This window comes from Hyla sarda, unplaced genomic scaffold (assembly GCF_029499605.1).
Source record: "Hyla sarda isolate aHylSar1 unplaced genomic scaffold, aHylSar1.hap1 scaffold_420, whole genome shotgun sequence".
In the NCBI taxonomy this organism is placed as follows: Eukaryota; Metazoa; Chordata; class Amphibia; order Anura; family Hylidae; genus Hyla; species Hyla sarda.
The window spans coordinates 79,207-91,339 of record NW_026610435.1 but is presented as its reverse complement, the minus strand read 5'-3'; the positions used below and the strand labels follow the sequence as shown (position 1 = coordinate 91,339).

At 46.4% G+C, this 12,133-nt stretch overlaps 5 non-coding genes across 5 annotated transcripts; all 5 read right to left on the bottom strand.

Annotated features, from left to right (window-relative positions):
- Positions 1-2,059: 2,059 nt before the first annotated feature.
- On the bottom strand, positions 2,060-2,250 carry LOC130333970 (U2 spliceosomal RNA). Its single transcript, XR_008876006.1, has one exon. It is a non-coding gene; the product is annotated as a U2 spliceosomal RNA (small nuclear RNA).
- Positions 2,251-4,328: 2,078 nt separating this feature from the next.
- LOC130333969 (U2 spliceosomal RNA) lies at positions 4,329-4,519 on the bottom strand. Its single transcript, XR_008876005.1, has one exon. It is a non-coding gene; the product is annotated as a U2 spliceosomal RNA (small nuclear RNA).
- A 2,085-nt stretch (positions 4,520-6,604) lies between these two features.
- LOC130333968 (U2 spliceosomal RNA) lies at positions 6,605-6,795 on the bottom strand. The gene has a single exon (XR_008876004.1). It is a non-coding gene; the product is annotated as a U2 spliceosomal RNA (small nuclear RNA).
- Positions 6,796-8,880: 2,085 nt separating this feature from the next.
- On the bottom strand, positions 8,881-9,071 carry LOC130333967 (U2 spliceosomal RNA). Its single transcript, XR_008876003.1, has one exon. It is a non-coding gene; the product is annotated as a U2 spliceosomal RNA (small nuclear RNA).
- Positions 9,072-11,146: 2,075 nt separating this feature from the next.
- Positions 11,147-11,337, bottom strand: LOC130333966 (U2 spliceosomal RNA). Its single transcript, XR_008876002.1, has one exon. It is a non-coding gene; the product is annotated as a U2 spliceosomal RNA (small nuclear RNA).
- Positions 11,338-12,133: the final 796 nt, after the last annotated feature.

Genomic DNA, 12,133 nt, shown 5'->3' with positions numbered 1-12,133 from the left:
GTCCCCTTCATGGGCACTATCACTGCTTGCTGTCAGGGAGGCTGCCAGACAATTTTCCATGCACACTCTGGGCTGGGGGGCAGTCAACCACCAGTACGCACAGCAGAACCTAAACCCATACCATTATTGCTAAGCAGCAAGACAGGGGCCCATTGCACTCCCACGGGGCCTTTTTAAATGCAATCCATAACCCGGATTTGCCAGGAACCCTTCTTACTCCTCCTACTTGCATGTGACACTGGGCTTAGGATCTGCATAGGAAACACACACACAAGCACACACCTACCTTTGTTGCCTGCAGATGCCTCCTTGGCTGTCCCCAAACGGTATCAAACCAACACCCACGGGAAGCTGTAAGCATAGAGGACATGCCTGCACCCCATTGGACTTACCTGTGTGGGTTAAATCCGGGTTATTTGACAACCTATGGCGGTGATGGTTCTGCTCAGGCAGAGCAGTGCTGATGCTCCTCATAAAGCTGTCGCTGCTGTGAAGGTTCTAGGTGACATCACAAATCCCTTTGGTTACATACACAACAAAGCTGGGTTGTTGTTGTTTACACTCTGCAAGGCCTGTGGAAGTGAGTGACATCATAGCACTGTAGTTCTGAGGGTTCAAGATGGATGCAACAATCTCCTGTTGCTTCTATGAAGGCCGTAATAGACGACATCACCAAACAGCTCCATAGTCACATACACAGCAAAGGAGAGATGTTGTTTACACCTAGTGATGTCAGTGGTATTGAGTGACATCACAGCACAGTGCTAAGGCTCCTGGGCCTGGACACAGCAGCGGCTGCAATATCTCAACGGAGAATACGTTTATATCTATGTGTGTGTGTGCGCATATATATATATATATATATATATATATATATATATATATATATATTTCTCCGCCGAAATCACTTTTAAACCCATTTCCACCTTTTTTTCCCTTCTCTTCCTCTTACTTTTTTTTCACGTTTTTTTACGTTTTTCTCCTTTTCGCCTCTTTTCTGGGCGTATTATTCTTCTTTTTCTTCTTTTTTTTCGTCTAATGCATACCCCATCAGTGCAGCAATGCTTATTCAATACCGCCAGCAGATGGAGACACTGGGGGATAATTTTCTAAGGATTTATACTGATTTTTCCTGTCTGAATTTGTCGCACAGAAAGTTGCAGGCCAAATATGTGTGACATTTCTGCGACTTTAGCTTCTAGAGCATTTTTACAACATTATACATAGGTGCTGAATACATAAAAAGCGACTGTTCAGCGACAGACAAGTCGCATCGGCTGAAAGTAGGCCAGAATGTCAGTCCATGTTGGAGCAGGTTTAGATACAGTCTAAAGCATAGATCTCAAAGTCTGTGCACAGAATTTAGCAAGGGCCTCGCACCTTCTGATGCATCAGGTAGGTGCACAATAGCATAGCCTAACCCTCTGTACTTTGGTCTATATTGATGCGGGACATAGACAGCCAGCTGATGACCAATCCATTAGTGCAATGGATGGCTGGAAGCATTTGTCTTTGCCTTTGCAATACCACAGAAGCAATGCATGGTCAATGTACAGCAATGACACACCTGTGTGAACAGCCAGGAGACCCCCCCCCCCCCCCATGTTATGTTACATAGTTACATAGTTAGTACGGTCGAAAAAAGACATATGTCCATCACGTTCAACCAGGGAATTAAGGGGTAGGGGTGTGGCGCGATATTGGGGAAGGGATGAGATTTTATATTTCTTCATAAGCATTAATCTTATTTTGTCAATTAGGAACATTCAGCACCCACCCGCTATCAAGGCAGCTGCCTATCATGTCATGCCCTACCTGCACAGGTGTGCTGGCTACTCAAATGATCCAATTAAGGAGGCCATTTAGTCAGCAGCAGCAGAAGTCCTGTGCCTGGACGCTCCAACAGGGGCCAGACACAAGCAGAAGCAGCAGAAGCAGCAGCAGCACCACCTTTTGTTTTTTGGCTGCAGCAGCAGCAAGGCCCACAGGGCTGGCTAGCTGGCTAGCCAGCAAGCAGGTAGCAATGAAAGTAGGAATCTTTCTTTTTAACCCTGTAAGGGGGTGGTGCACTGTACCCGAAGATACTGCCATATCGGGTCAATGCATAGGGCGACGGAAGCAAGCTTCGAAATCGGCCCCCGTTCTCAAAAATCCATTTAATATATGGTCCCCAGATAGGGGACGTATCAGATATTAAACTGATAAGAACAGATACTACACTTGATCTTAGCCAAAAGGCCGAGAAGCGATAACCGTGAAAGGGGCGGGCCCAACAAGGTCCCCTTCATGGGCACTATCACTGCTTGCTGTCAGGGAGGCTGCCAGACAATTTTCCATGCACACTCTGGGCTGGGGGGCAGTCAACCACCAGTACACACAGCAGAACCTAAACCCATACCATTATTGCTAAGCAGCAAGACAGGGGCCCATTGCACTCCCACGGGGCCTTTTTAAATGCAATCCATAACCCGGATTTGCCAGGAACCCTTCTTACTCCTCCTACTTGCATGTGACACTGGGCTTAGGATCTGCATAGGAAACACACACACAAGCACACACCTACCTTTGTTGCCTGCAGATGCCTCCTTGGCTGTCCCCAAACGGTATCAAACCAACACCCACGGGAAGCTGTAAGCATAGAGGACATGCCTGCACCCCATTGGACTTACCTGTGTGGGTTAAATCCGGGTTATTTGACAACCTATGGCGGTGATGGTTCTGCTCAGGCAGAGCAGTGCTGATGCTCCTCATAAAGCTGTCGCTGCTGTGAAGGTTCTAGGTGACATCACAAATCCCTTTGGTTACATACACAACAAAGCTGGGTTGTTGTTGTTTACACTCTGCAAGGCCTGTGGAAGTGAGTGACATCATAGCACTGTAGTTCTGAGGGTTCAAGATGGATGCAACAATCTCCTGTTGCTTCTATGAAGGCCGTAATAGACGACATCACCAAACAGCTCCATAGTCACATACACAGCAAAGGAGAGATGTTGTTTACACCTAGTGATGTCAGTGGTATTGAGTGACATCACAGCACAGTGCTAAGGCTCCTGGGCCTGGACACAGCAGCGGCTGCAATATCTCAACGGAGAATACGTTTATATCTATGTGTGTGTGTGCGCATATATATATATATATATATATATATATATATATATTTCTCCGCCGAAATCACTTTTAAACCCATTTCCACCTTTTTTTCCCTTCTCTTCCTCTTACTTTTTTTTCACGTTTTTTTACGTTTTTCTCCTTTTCGCCTCTTTTCTGGGCGTATTATTCTTCTTTTTCTTCTTTTTTTTCGTCTAATGCATACCCCATCAGTGCAGCAATGCTTATTCAATACCGCCAGCAGATGGAGACACTGGGGGATAATTTTCTAAGGATTTATACTGATTTTTCCTGTCTGAATTTGTCGCACAGAAAGTTGCAGGCCAAATATGTGTGACATTTCTGCGACTTTAGCTTCTAGAGCATTTTTACAACATTATACATAGGTGCTGAATACATAAAAAGCGACTGTTCAGCGACAGACAAGTCGCATCGGCTGAAAGTAGGCCAGAATGTCAGTCCATGTTGGAGCAGGTTTAGATACAGTCTAAAGCATAGATCTCAAAGTCTGTGCACAGAATTTAGCAAGGGCCTCGCACCTTCTGATGCATCAGGTAGGTGCACAATAGCATAGCCTAACCCTCTGTACTTTGGTCTATATTGATGCGGGACATAGACAGCCAGCTGATGACCAATCCATTAGTGCAATGGATGGCTGGAAGCATTTGTCTTTGCCTTTGCAATACCACAGAAGCAATGCATGGTCAATGTACAGCAATGACACACCTGTGTGAACAGCCAGGAGACCCCCCCCCCCATGTTATGTTACATAGTTACATAGTTAGTACGGTCGAAAAAAGACATATGTCCATCACGTTCAACCAGGGAATTAAGGGGTAGGGGTGTGGCGCGATATTGGGGAAGGGATGAGATTTTATATTTCTTCATAAGCATTAATCTTATTTTGTCAATTAGGAACATTCAGCACCCACCCGCTATCAAGGCAGCTGCCTATCATGTCATGCCCTACCTGCACAGGTGTGCTGGCTACTCAAATGATCCAATTAAGGAGGCCATTTAGTCAGCAGCAGCAGAAGTCCTGTGCCTGGACGCTCCAACAGGGGCCAGACACAAGCAGAAGCAGAAGCAGCAGAAGCAGCAGCAGCACCACCTTTTGTTTTTTGGCTGCAGCAGCAGCAAGGCCCACAGGGCTGGCTAGCTGGCTAGCCAGCAAGCAGGTAGCAATGAAAGTAGGAATCTTTCTTTTTAACCCTGTAAGGGGGTGGTGCACTGTACCCGAAGATACTGCCATATCGGGTCAATGCATAGGGCGACGGAAGCAAGCTTCGAAATCGGCCCCCGTTCTCAAAAATCCATTTAATATATGGTCCCCAGATAGGGGACGTATCAGATATTAAACTGATAAGAACAGATACTACACTTGATCTTAGCCAAAAGGCCGAGAAGCGATAACCGTGAAAGGGGCGGGCCCAACAAGGTCCCCTTCATGGGCACTATCACTGCTTGCTGTCAGGGAGGCTGCCAGACAATTTTCCATGCACACTCTGGGCTGGGGGGCAGTCAACCACCAGTACACACAGCAGAACCTAAACCCATACCATTATTGCTAAGCAGCAAGACAGGGGCCCATTGCACTCCCACGGGGCCTTTTTAAATGCAATCCATAACCCGGATTTGCCAGGAACCCTTCTTACTCCTCCTACTTGCATGTGACACTGGGCTTAGGATCTGCATAGGAAACACACACACAAGCACACACCTACCTTTGTTGCCTGCAGATGCCTCCTTGGCTGTCCCCAAACGGTATCAAACCAACACCCACGGGAAGCTGTAAGCATAGAGGACATGCCTGCACCCCATTGGACTTACCTGTGTGGGTTAAATCCGGGTTATTTGACAACCTATGGCGGTGATGGTTCTGCTCAGGCAGAGCAGTGCTGATGCTCCTCATAAAGCTGTCGCTGCTGTGAAGGTTCTAGGTGACATCACAAATCCCTTTGGTTACATACACAACAAAGCTGGGTTGTTGTTGTTTACACTCTGCAAGGCCTGTGGAAGTGAGTGACATCATAGCACTGTAGTTCTGAGGGTTCAAGATGGATGCAACAATCTCCTGTTGCTTCTATGAAGGCCGTAATAGACGACATCACCAAACAGCTCCATAGTCACATACACAGCAAAGGAGAGATGTTGTTTACACCTAGTGATGTCAGTGGTATTGAGTGACATCACAGCACAGTGCTAAGGCTCCTGGGCCTGGACACAGCAGCGGCTGCAATATCTCAACGGAGAATACGTTTATATCTATGTGTGTGTGTGCGCATATATATATATATATATATATATATATATATATATATATTTCTCCGCCGAAATCACTTTTAAACCCATTTCCACCTTTTTTTCCCTTCTCTTCCTCTTACTTTTTTTTCACGTTTTTTTACGTTTTTCTCCTTTTCGCCTCTTTTCTGGGCGTATTATTCTTCTTTTTCTTCTTTTTTTTCGTCTAATGCATACCCCATCAGTGCAGCAATGCTTATTCAATACCGCCAGCAGATGGAGACACTGGGGGATAATTTTCTAAGGATTTATACTGATTTTTCCTGTCTGAATTTGTCGCACAGAAAGTTGCAGGCCAAATATGTGTGACATTTCTGCGACTTTAGCTCCTAGAGCATTTTTACAACATTATACATAGGTGCTGAATACATAAAAAGCGACTGTTCAGCGACAGACAAGTCGCATCGGCTGAAAGTAGGCCAGAATGTCAGTCCATGTTGGAGCAGGTTTAGATACAGTCTAAAGCATAGATCTCAAAGTCTGTGCACAGAATTTAGCAAGGGCCTCGCACCTTCTGATGCATCAGGTAGGTGCACAATAGCATAGCCTAACCCTCTGTACTTTGGTCTATATTGATGCGGGACATAGACAGCCAGCTGATGACCAATCCATTAGTGCAATGGATGGCTGGAAGCATTTGTCTTTGCCTTTGCAATACCACAGAAGCAATGCATGGTCAATGTACAGCAATGACACACCTGTGTGAACAGCCAGGAGACCCCCCCCCCCATGTTATGTTACATAGTTACATAGTTAGTACGGTCGAAAAAAGACATATGTCCATCACGTTCAACCAGGGAATTAAGGGGTAGGGGTGTGGCGCGATATTGGGGAAGGGATGAGATTTTATATTTCTTCATAAGCATTAATCTTATTTTGTCAATTAGGAACATTCAGCACCCACCCGCTATCAAGGCAGCTGCCTATCATGTCATGCCCTACCTGCACAGGTGTGCTGGCTACTCAAATGATCCAATTAAGGAGGCCATTTAGTCAGCAGCAGCAGAAGTCCTGTGCCTGGACGCTCCAACAGGGGCCAGACACAAGCAGAAGCAGAAGCAGCAGAAGCAGCAGCAGCACCACCTTTTGTTTTTTGGCTGCAGCAGCAGCAGCAAGGCCCACAGGGCTGGCTAGCTGGCTAGCCAGCAAGCAGGTAGCAATGAAAGTAGGAATCTTTCTTTTTAACCCTGTAAGGGGGTGGTGCACTGTACCCGAAGATACTGCCATATCGGGTCAATGCATAGGGCGACGGAAGCAAGCTTCGAAATCGGCCCCCGTTCTCAAAAATCCATTTAATATATGGTCCCCAGATAGGGGACGTATCAGATATTAAACTGATAAGAACAGATACTACACTTGATCTTAGCCAAAAGGCCGAGAAGCGATAACCGTGAAAGGGGCGGGCCCAACAAGGTCCCCTTCATGGGCACTATCACTGCTTGCTGTCAGGGAGGCTGCCAGACAATTTTCCATGCACACTCTGGGCTGGGGGGCAGTCAACCACCAGTACACACAGCAGAACCTAAACCCATACCATTATTGCTAAGCAGCAAGACAGGGGCCCATTGCACTCCCACGGGGCCTTTTTAAATGCAATCCATAACCCGGATTTGCCAGGAACCCTTCTTACTCCTCCTACTTGCATGTGACACTGGGCTTAGGATCTGCATAGGAAACACACACACAAGCACACACCTACCTTTGTTGCCTGCAGATGCCTCCTTGGCTGTCCCCAAACGGTATCAAACCAACACCCACGGGAAGCTGTAAGCATAGAGGACATGCCTGCACCCCATTGGACTTACCTGTGTGGGTTAAATCCGGGTTATTTGACAACCTATGGCGGTGATGGTTCTGCTCAGGCAGAGCAGTGCTGATGCTCCTCATAAAGCTGTCGCTGCTGTGAAGGTTCTAGGTGACATCACAAATCCCTTTGGTTACATACACAACAAAGCTGGGTTGTTGTTGTTTACACTCTGCAAGGCCTGTGGAAGTGAGTGACATCATAGCACTGTAGTTCTGAGGGTTCAAGATGGATGCAACAATCTCCTGTTGCTTCTATGAAGGCCGTAATAGACGACATCACCAAACAGCTCCATAGTCACATACACAGCAAAGGAGAGATGTTGTTTACACCTAGTGATGTCAGTGGTATTGAGTGACATCACAGCACAGTGCTAAGGCTCCTGGGCCTGGACACAGCAGCGGCTGCAATATCTCAACGGAGAATACGTTTATATCTATGTGTGTGTGTGTGCGCATATATATATATATATATATATATATATATATATATATATTTCTCCGCCGAAATCACTTTTAAACCCATTTCCACCTTTTTTTCCCTTCTCTTCCTCTTACTTTTTTTTCACGTTTTTTTTACGTTTTTCTCCTTTTCGCCTCTTTTCTGGGCGTATTATTCTTCTTTTTCTTCTTTTTTTTCGTCTAATGCATACCCCATCAGTGCAGCAATGCTTATTCAATACCGCCAGCAGATGGAGACACTGGGGGATAATTTTCTAAGGATTTATACTGATTTTTCCTGTCTGAATTTGTCGCACAGAAAGTTGCAGGCCAAATATGTGTGACATTTCTGCGACTTTAGCTTCTAGAGCATTTTTACAACATTATACATAGGTGCTGAATACATAAAAAGCGACTGTTCAGCGACAGACAAGTCGCATCGGCTGAAAGTAGGCCAGAATGTCAGTCCATGTTGGAGCAGGTTTAGATACAGTCTAAAGCATAGATCTCAAAGTCTGTGCACAGAATTTAGCAAGGGCCTCGCACCTTCTGATGCATCAGGTAGGTGCACAATAGCATAGCCTAACCCTCTGTACTTTGGTCTATATTGATGCGGGACATAGACAGCCAGCTGATGACCAATCCATTAGTGCAATGGATGGCTGGAAGCATTTGTCTTTGCCTTTGCAATACCACAGAAGCAATGCATGGTCAATGTACAGCAATGACACACCTGTGTGAACAGCCAGGAGACCCCCCCCCCCATGTTATGTTACATAGTTACATAGTTAGTACGGTCGAAAAAAGACATATGTCCATCACGTTCAACCAGGGAATTAAGGGGTAGGGGTGTGGCGCGATATTGGGGAAGGGATGAGATTTTATATTTCTTCATAAGCATTAATCTTATTTTGTCAATTAGGAACATTCAGCACCCACCCGCTATCAAGGCAGCTGCCTATCATGTCATGCCCTACCTGCACAGGTGTGCTGGCTACTCAAATGATCCAATTAAGGAGGCCATTTAGTCAGCAGCAGCAGAAGTCCTGTGCCTGGACGCTCCAACAGGGGCCAGACACAAGCAGAAGCAGAAGCAGCAGAAGCAGCAGCAGCACCACCTTTTGTTTTTTGGCTGCAGCAGCAGCAAGGCCCACAGGGCTGGCTAGCTGGCTAGCCAGCAAGCAGGTAGCAATGAAAGTAGGAATCTTTCTTTTTAACCCTGTAAGGGGGTGGTGCACTGTACCCGAAGATACTGCCATATCGGGTCAATGCATAGGGCGACGGAAGCAAGCTTCGAAATCGGCCCCCGTTCTCAAAAATCCATTTAATATATGGTCCCCAGATAGGGGACGTATCAGATATTAAACTGATAAGAACAGATACTACACTTGATCTTAGCCAAAAGGCCGAGAAGCGATAACCGTGAAAGGGGCGGGCCCAACAAGGTCCCCTTCATGGGCACTATCACTGCTTGCTGTCAGGGAGGCTGCCAGACAATTTTCCATGCACACTCTGGGCTGGGGGGCAGTCAACCACCAGTACACACAGCAGAACCTAAACCCATACCATTATTGCTAAGCAGCAAGACAGGGGCCCATTGCACTCCCACGGGGCCTTTTTAAATGCAATCCATAACCCGGATTTGCCAGGAACCCTTCTTACTCCTCCTACTTGCATGTGACACTGGGCTTAGGATCTGCATAGGAAACACACACACAAGCACACACCTACCTTTGTTGCCTGCAGATGCCTCCTTGGCTGTCCCCAAACGGTATCAAACCAACACCCACGGGAAGCTGTAAGCATAGAGGACATGCCTGCACCCCATTGGACTTACCTGTGTGGGTTAAATCCGGGTTATTTGACAACCTATGGCGGTGATGGTTCTGCTCAGGCAGAGCAGTGCTGATGCTCCTCATAAAGCTGTCGCTGCTGTGAAGGTTCTAGGTGACATCACAAATCCCTTTGGTTACATACACAACAAAGCTGGGTTGTTGTTGTTTACACTCTGCAAGGCCTGTGGAAGTGAGTGACATCATAGCACTGTAGTTCTGAGGGTTCAAGATGGATGCAACAATCTCCTGTTGCTTCTATGAAGGCCGTAATAGACGACATCACCAAACAGCTCCATAGTCACATACACAGCAAAGGAGAGATGTTGTTTACACCTAGTGATGTCAGTGGTATTGAGTGACATCACAGCACAGTGCTAAGGCTCCTGGGCCTGGACACAGCAGCGGCTGCAATATCTCAACGGAGAATACGTTTATATCTATGTGTGTGTGTGCGCATATATATATATATATATATATATATATATATATATATATATTTCTCCGCCGAAATCACTTTTAAACCCATTTCCACCTTTTTTTCCCTTCTCTTCCTCTTACTTTTTTTTCACGTTTTTTTACGTTTTTCTCCTTTTCGCCTCTTTTCTGGGCGTATTATTCTTCTTTTTCTTCTTTTTTTTCGTCTAATGCATACCCCATCAGTGCAGCAATGCTTATTCAATACCGCCAGCAGATGGAGACACTGGGGGATAATTTTCTAAGGATTTATACTGATTTTTCCTGTCTGAATTTGTCGCACAGAAAGTTGCAGGCCAAATATGTGTGACATTTCTGCGACTTTAGCTTCTAGAGCATTTTTACAACATTATACATAGGTGCTGAATACATAAAAAGCGACTGTTCAGCGACAGACAAGTCGCATCGGCTGAAAGTAGGCCAGAATGTCAGTCCATGTTGGAGCAGGTTTAGATACAGTCTAAAGCATAGATCTCAAAGTCTGTGCACAGAATTTAGCAAGGGCCTCGCACCTTCTGATGCATCAGGTAGGTGCACAATAGCATAGCCTAACCCTCTGTACTTTGGTCTATATTGATGCGGGACATAGACAGCCAGCTGATGACCAATCCATTAGTGCAATGGATGGCTGGAAGCATTTGTCTTTGCCTTTGCAATACCACAGAAGCAATGCATGGTCAATGTACAGCAATGACACACCTGTGTGAACAGCCAGGAGACCCCCCCCCCCATGTTATGTTACATAGTTACATAGTTAGTACGGTCGAAAAAAGACATATGTCCATCACGTTCAACCAGGGAATTAAGGGGTAGGGGTGTGGCGCGATATTGGGGAAGGGATGAGATTTTATATTTCTTCATAAGCATTAATCTTATTTTGTCAATTAGGAACATTCAGCACCCACCCGCTATCAAGGCAGCTGCCTATCATGTCATGCCCTACCTGCACAGGTGTGCTGGCTACTCAAATGATCCAATTAAGGAGGCCATTTAGTCAGCAGCAGCAGAAGTCCTGTGCCTGGACGCTCCAACAGGGGCCAGACACAAGCAGAAGCAGAAGCAGCAGAAGCACCACCTTTTGTTTTTTGGCTGCAGCAGCAGCAAGGCCCACAGGGCTGGCTAGCTGGCTAGCCAGCAAGCAGGTAGCAATGAAAGTAGGAATCTTTCTTTTTAACCCTGTAAGGGGGTGGTGCACTGTACCCGAAGATACTGCCATATCGGGTCAATGCATAGGGCGACGGAAGCAAGCTTCGAAATCGGCCCCCGTTCTCAAAAATCCATTTAATATATGGTCCCCAGATAGGGGACGTATCAGATATTAAACTGATAAGAACAGATACTACACTTGATCTTAGCCAAAAGGCCGAGAAGCGATAACCGTGAAAGGGGCGGGCCCAACAAGGTCCCCTTCATGGGCACTATCACTGCTTGCTGTCAGGGAGGCTGCCAGACAATTTTCCATGCACACTCTGGGCTGGGGGGCAGTCAACCACCAGTACACACAGCAGAACCTAAACCCATACCATTATTGCTAAGCAGCAAGACAGGGGCCCATTGCACTCCCACGGGGCCTTTTTAAATGCAATCCATAACCCGGATTTGCCAGGAACCCTTCTTACTCCTCCTACTTGCATGTGACACTGGGCTTAGGATCTGCATAGGAAACACACACACAAGCACACACCTACCTTTGTTGCCTGCAGATGCCTCCTTGGCTGTCCCCAAACGGTATCAAACCAACACCCACGGGAAGCTGTAAGCATAGAGGACATGCCTGCACCCCATTGGACTTACCTGTGTGGGTTAAATCCGGGTTATTTGACAACCTATGGCGGTGATGGTTCTGCTCAGGCAGAGCAGTGCTGATGCTCCTCATAAAGCTGTCGCTGCTGTGAAGGTTCTAGGTGACATCACAAATCCCTTTGGTTACATACACAACAAAGCTGGGTTGTTGTTGTTTACACTCTGCAAGGCCTGTGGAAGTGAGTGACATCATAGCACTGTAGTTCTGAGGGTTCAAGATGGATGCAACAATCTCCTGTTGCTTCTATGAAGGCCGTAATAGACGACATCACCAAACAGCTCCATAGTCACATACACAGCAAAGGAGAGATGTTGTTTACACCTAGTGATGTCAGTGGTATTGAGTGACATCACAGCACAGTGCTAAG